The sequence below is a fragment of the Palaemon carinicauda genome, chromosome 29 (assembly GCF_036898095.1).
Source record: "Palaemon carinicauda isolate YSFRI2023 chromosome 29, ASM3689809v2, whole genome shotgun sequence".
NCBI classification, from domain to species: Eukaryota; Metazoa; Arthropoda; class Malacostraca; order Decapoda; family Palaemonidae; genus Palaemon; species Palaemon carinicauda.
Genome location: NC_090753.1, coordinates 80,854,316 through 80,860,885, shown reverse-complemented (window position 1 = coordinate 80,860,885; position 6,570 = coordinate 80,854,316). Strand labels below are relative to the sequence as shown.

Sequence of the window (6,570 nt, the reverse complement as noted above, 5' to 3'; positions counted from 1 at the left end):
TACACTCAAACAAACAATAATAAAAATAATAACACTTTTCAAATAAAATTCAACCACATGATGCTATTTTTGCTGAAGATTATAAATATTGAGAGGGGTGTTTGGAATTTTGCTTTTGGCTATACATAAAATGGCGGTGTTTACCTCAACCCGAAACAGAATAACCACAAGTACAGATATAATTAACACATTAAAATGACTAATGGAATTTTTTAATTAAAATTAAAGCATTTTAATACAAATCATATATTATCTTGATACACATTAAACCTTCTAATGGTATCTTCACTTTTAGAACGGCTTCTCTTCGATAGGTCTACGTTGGCTAACCTGTCTTGGAAAGAGGCGCCTACTTTGAACATTCATTATTCCCAAGAAAAGATAATGTTCTAAATCTAATATAACTGATATTTACTTAATATATCAGACGGCAACTATGATTTTAATCCTCTATATGTAATGGCTATAGACATACTTATAACAACAACAACAATAACAACACCAAATGCAGCTGTTTCTCGTCAATTGCATGACAAAGGCTACAAACGTGGCCTTTGTCATGTCTGATGTTTGGATAGTTTTCATCACTATGCTGGCCAGTACGGATTGGTAATGTTATGAAATTTTCATCTGATTGCTCAAGCAAATAATCTAGTATGGGTGGCCCTAACTAGTAAAGATTTGCTGATCATGGCGATACGCAAACCCTTTCACAACGTTGTGTCCTCACTTAATTTACAATCATATCTATGACCTTATGATATGTGTAAACGTAAACAGATAGCCCCGTTCATATCTACGGTTGCATGAAGTGACAAAATCATTGGAAATTCTAGATAACAGATATTCAAAGATTTCGAATAAAATCTCTACAAAATCTCCCCTATATAATAAAGAACAAGTGTCTGGATATATATATATATATATATATATATATATATATATATATATATATATATATATATATATATATATATATCAAATGAATTTCCAACGAACAGCGGTATATTGCAAGGGAATGTGTTGTCACTTATGTTGTTTATCCTCCCCATGGATTTTGTAATGCAAAAAACAGTCGAAGATTGTGAAGAAGGATTGGACTGGATTGGCAGTAGGAAATTAGGTGACCTAGAGTTTCTTGATGATGTTGTCCTTATTAGCAGATCAGCATAGGATTTGCAATGCTTGCTTACCAGAATGCATGAAATATCATACGAGGTTGGGTTCAAGATAAACAGAAGAATGACAGAGGTGATGAGAACGTAGTATGCAATGGAAGATGAAATGTCATTGGAAGGAGAAAGGATTATTGAAGAAAATCATTTAAGTATTTAGGAACTATGATCTCCAATACAGGGGCTTTAGAATTAGAGTTTATTGAAAGATTAAAAAAAAGCAAATGAAACAATGGCTAGGTTAAGTAAATTTTGGAAATCAAATCGCATGAAATTATATATAAAAATCAGACTATATATCAATTTAGTGAGATTAGTGTTATTATATGGACATGAGCCATGGTATGACAATGAAACAATCTCTAATAGATTTAGTAGATTTGTGAAGAAAGGCCTCAGAATGAAATTGGGAGTTGAATGGCAGAACATGATTAGGAATGAAACTGTAAGAGAGATTACTAGAATGTCATATGTGGATGAGATCATGATGAGGGGTAGATAGAGAGGGTTTATACATGTTCTTCGCACTCCAAAAGAGATTAGTTCACCAAACGTTCAGCTGGGTACCACAAGGCACTAGAATAGTTTGAAGACCCTGGCCTACATGGCTGAGGACTGTGAAGCGCAGTAGGATATGATGAATGGAGAAGTACTGAATTAAGAGCTCACGATAGAGACGACTGGTGAAACCTAACCGAGGCCCTTTGCGTCAATAGGCGTAGGAGGAGATGATGATGATACACAAAAGGCTCATAAGTATTGCTTCTACTCCTTACATACACTGGACTATTCACCTCTGTGTATGTATGTATGTATGTATGTATGTTGGCTAGAGCAACTTCAAGTACTACACCAATGACACTGTCTATAAATACACGAAATGAGAATGTTATATAAGAGAAACGCTGAGCCTAAAAGATCGAGATAGGTTTTGAAAGAAAAAATATGAATATCAGGTACCTTAATGGTTGCAGTGTCCAATAAATTCGAATATAAACTTAGGGATAAAGTTATATATCAACAAAATTAAAGCTTTAAGTCTCCTTTTTCAAAATGCTGTAAATTGCTAAGTACTTTGTTCTTTTAATATTCTGAACTTACAATAGCTGGACATTTAAAAAATAAATCTAATAAAAAGTATATAAAAATAGACTCAGGTCAAAGTGAATAAAATATAAATAAATAAATAATGCATTTGGGCACAATAAACTTTAACCATCCCCCATTCCTCACTCGTGACATAAAAAAAAAAATCCTTTTCATATTAAATTGTATCTCATTGTTTACCACGATAAGAAGAAAACGTTATGTTATTCTTTCCCTAAATTAGAAGGGCCAGTACTGGCAAGAGGGCCAATTTAATATAACAAAAAACAGCATAACGACTCACTTTTTCAAGAAAAGTTTCGAGGATAATAGCTCTGGGTTACTCTCTTTATCTGACGACTACTGGACAAATATTGTGCGGAACCTGGAAATAAGAGGAAAACGGTCGATTTTAATGAAATCCAGGTCACAGTACGAACAGGAGAGAGATAATTTGAGTAAAAAACAGTTGTTATAATATAGGATTATGCATTTAATCATAAAATGTGATATCCCACGTAATTAACATACTTTTTGACATAAATATTTTGACATCAGAGACGATAAAAAACTATTGTTATAATATAGGATTATGTATTTAATATAAAAATGGTATATCCCATGTAATTGACACACTTTTTGACATAAATATTTTGACATTAGAGACGATAAAAAACTATTGTTATAATTTATGATTACACATTTAATCAGAATCGGTGATATGCTATTTTTTGACATACATATTTTCATATAAAAGACGATTTTGTTCACTAAAGATAAGGTCATGAAGTGATGCCTGTTATCTCTGTATTAACATTTCTATTATTGTAACTTAATTGGTGCTTAATATATCTGATAACTACAATTTAGTTTTCTTCAGTTGAAACCTTTTCTTTTGTATCATAAAACCTTTTGAATAGGAATGTCTGTCATTTCTTCACTATTATATCAGCTATTTCTACAGTTATGGTTCACTGAGTAATTTTTCGAGTAAGCTATGTAAGCATTTTTTTTTCTATATATTCGGTAAAGAAATTTTGCATTTTATTGTCCCTTTTAAAAATCCCTATATAACATTATTCCTAATATGGGCTGAATCAACAAAGGTAAAGGTGATGATGATGATATTGATGATGAATGATGATGTTGGTAATGATGATGTCAAAATTTACCTCATGGTTAAGAATTTCAAACTCTCGTCCTCAGAATTCGATCAATGTAGTGAAATTGGCCATTTTCGTCCCCGACTAGTAATTCTATTTTCAAGAAATCCTGTTTTCAGACATTAAATAATCTTGTGGCCAACTTTTGCCTTCTTTATTACCTTGTTAATGAACAATTCAAATCACCTTATCTTCATTGGGGATGCATCCAAGACACCTCAACGCAAGCTTTTAACGAGGCCATAAATAAACATTACTTCACGCAAAACTTAATGGAGCCATTGATGCCAACACACTTTATTTCACTTACATATTTATCAACCTATCTATTCCTTTATCTATCCATTCGGTTTCCACAATGATTTCAAAAGGATGATATACAGCCTTTTCTTAGAACAACAACAACAATAACAATAACGACAAATTGGCCGTTACGTTCACGGTTGTTTTATAAAAACTATAACAAGACGTTGCCATCTGAAATCTAACTTAACTTAACTTACTTCAATCTTACTGCTTCTTGGTCTTCTTCATCCCCGGGAGAATATTTAAGTTTTTCTGGCAAATAAACGATTAGATTCAAAACATTTGCCAGTGTTAACACAACTGTCTACCTGTGATACATACCTTTAGAAAACTGGCTATTTACGGAAACCGAAGAGGGCGTGGTAACCTTTTCATATATTATATGATGATCAAAGTTATAGATTTTTTGCTCTATAGTTTGAAATCTTTAAGAAATTTATAATAATAATAATAATAATAATAATAATAATAATAATAATAATAATAATAATAATACGAGATATCATTGGAGGAAGGATTTAACTGCCTTAATAGTGCGCAAGCAAATGGAAGCAGTCAGTAAAACAAGAGAAACAGGTAACGAGAAGGAAAAGGAGAATGGAAGGAAATATTTGGGAAGCAAAGTGCAAGCACTCGGGAATAAAATGGTTGGGGGAAAAGACACACAGCTGTTTGCATGCCCAGAAGAGGAAGAATGAGATAGAATTTTAGGAAGCATAGCAGGATGATATTTCCTGGAATAAGCGAGAGAAATCTAAATAAGTTGGCTTAACTTCCCCTGGGGAACATTAAATACCACTAATTGGGGGATGTCTTTGAGATATAAAATATGTACTAAGAAAAAAATCTGTACAGTATTTACATAGGAAAATCTCCTCTCTCTCTCTCCTCTCTCTCTCTCTCTCTCTCTCTCTCTCTCTCTCTCTCTCTTCTCTCACTCTCTCCTCTCTCTCTCCTCTCTCTCTCTCTCTCTCTATTCAGTCTCATGAAAGAGAAAATGGTAAGGAAAGTCATTTGTTAGAGTGTGTGTTTAGCATAGACGACTCCAAGAGCTATAGTTGGTACATTTAATGATGGGGAAACTAATGGCTGGTCATTATTTATTTAAAACAAAAGGTAAAATAGACAGAAGTTTTGATTTGAAAAGAAATATTTGATTAAATGTTTTTTTTTATGTAATTCAAACGAATGAATCTGATTAGAAGGAAGTGAGTTGAGGATATTAGAAAGAATGGATATATATAAAAAGTATTTTAAATTGAATATGGAAGGATAGTATTAAAAACTACTGAGAGTAGAAAGAAGAGAAATAAAAAGTAGGTGGTGTGATTATAAAAAATATGTTGGTGAGAAAAAAGTACTAAGTGAAGTTTCACAGCTGGACAATGCAGAGGCTAAAGTGTTAAGGACACTGTGTATAAAAATAAATTGATATTAAGCATTTTGGGTTAAATCATAGCACATCTGTAGCTCCGGGTAAGTAGAGTGCAACGAGAGAAAACATAAAGGCCCAAAGGGATCTTCAGGGAAACTTAAAAAACTGGAGAGATGTCTGAAGAAAATGCTGCCATGCGTCGATGGAGTGAGTAATTTGACGAAGTGAAGTACGATGTAGTAAAAAATGGTTCATATAAGATGCAAGGGAGGCATTTCTAGAGTTTAGAGAATAGAGCTTAGAGTAGAGTAGGATTAAAAGTGAGGAGGGTAATTTTATAGTTTATAGAATAGGGGAGAGGGTGGGCTGTGGCACCCTAGCAGTACCAACCAAACTCGACTGAATCCATCGTTAGGCTGGGAGGAGCAAAAGAGGAAAAGTCCCCCCTTTTTATGTTGGCTAAGCCCAAAGTTGGAGGAAGTGCCTTGGTAAATAGATATAGGATTAAGAGTAAGAGGGCAGGATGAAGTGGAAACGGGTGTAATCAAATGGTTGACTAAGGTTTCTTGGTCATGGATAGGGGGAAGGTTTTCATAGGAATCAATGAGGGAGTAATTGCTCTAGCGAAGATCTATTAAGGTGATGAATGAGCTTATATTTATTATATCTATTATATATATAAAAGGACAAACGATCTTATCACTGCAAAACAGAGTGGGCCAGCCGTTTCATCACTAATTTGAAGAAACTTGAAATATTATCTCCATGCTTTTTTCAATTAGCAATTTTACACTTCATGAAATGCAGCTGGTGGAGAGAGAGAGAGAGAGGAGAGGGAGAGAGAGAGAGAGAGAGAGAGAGAGAGAGAGAGAGAGAGAGAGAGAGAGAGAGAAGCTGTAAAATGAAGCCCTTTTAAGAGAAATTTCATCATAAAAAAAAGCAGCAAATGCAGAGACATTAATCCTCTAGCTAGTTTATTACCCTCCAAATTCTACGTCTGTGACGTGTAAGAAGTTCTTAATCTGAAGGAAGGAAAGAATTCTTAATACGGTAGGCCGATTTCTTTCTCTCTCTCTCTCTCCTCTCTCTCTCTCTCTCTCTCAAAAGCTCCTAGGTATAAGTTATCTTAGGATGGGGAATAAAATAAAAACATTCTCTCTCTCTCTCTCTCTCTCTCTCTCTCTCTCTCTCTCATCTCTCTCTCTCTCTCTCTCTCTCATAGGCAAAGCTTTCCTAGGTATAAGTTATCTTAAGATGAGAATAAAATAGAAACATCCCTCTCTCTCTCTCCTCTCTCTCTCTCTCTCTCTCTCCTCTCTCTCTCTCTCTCTCTCTCTCTCTCTCTCTCTCTCTCTCTCATAGGCAAAGCTTTCCTAGGTATAAGTTATCTTAGGATGGGAATAAAATAAAAACATTCTCTCTCTCTCTCCTCTCTCTCCTCTCCTCTCTCTCACTCTCTCTCTCT

General features: G+C 34.2%; 1 long non-coding RNA gene across 3 annotated transcripts in view; it reads right to left on the bottom strand.

Moving 5' to 3' along the window:
* Positions 1-2,551: 2,551 nt before the first annotated feature.
* LOC137622841 (uncharacterized) overlaps positions 2,552-6,570 on the bottom strand; it is a 319,223-nt gene continuing 315,204 nt past the window's right edge. For all 3 annotated transcript variants that reach the window (XR_011040492.1, XR_011040493.1, XR_011040491.1), the window contains one exon: positions 2,552-2,646. This is a non-coding gene — a long non-coding RNA (uncharacterized lncRNA). The remainder of the gene's footprint in view (positions 2,647-6,570) is intronic.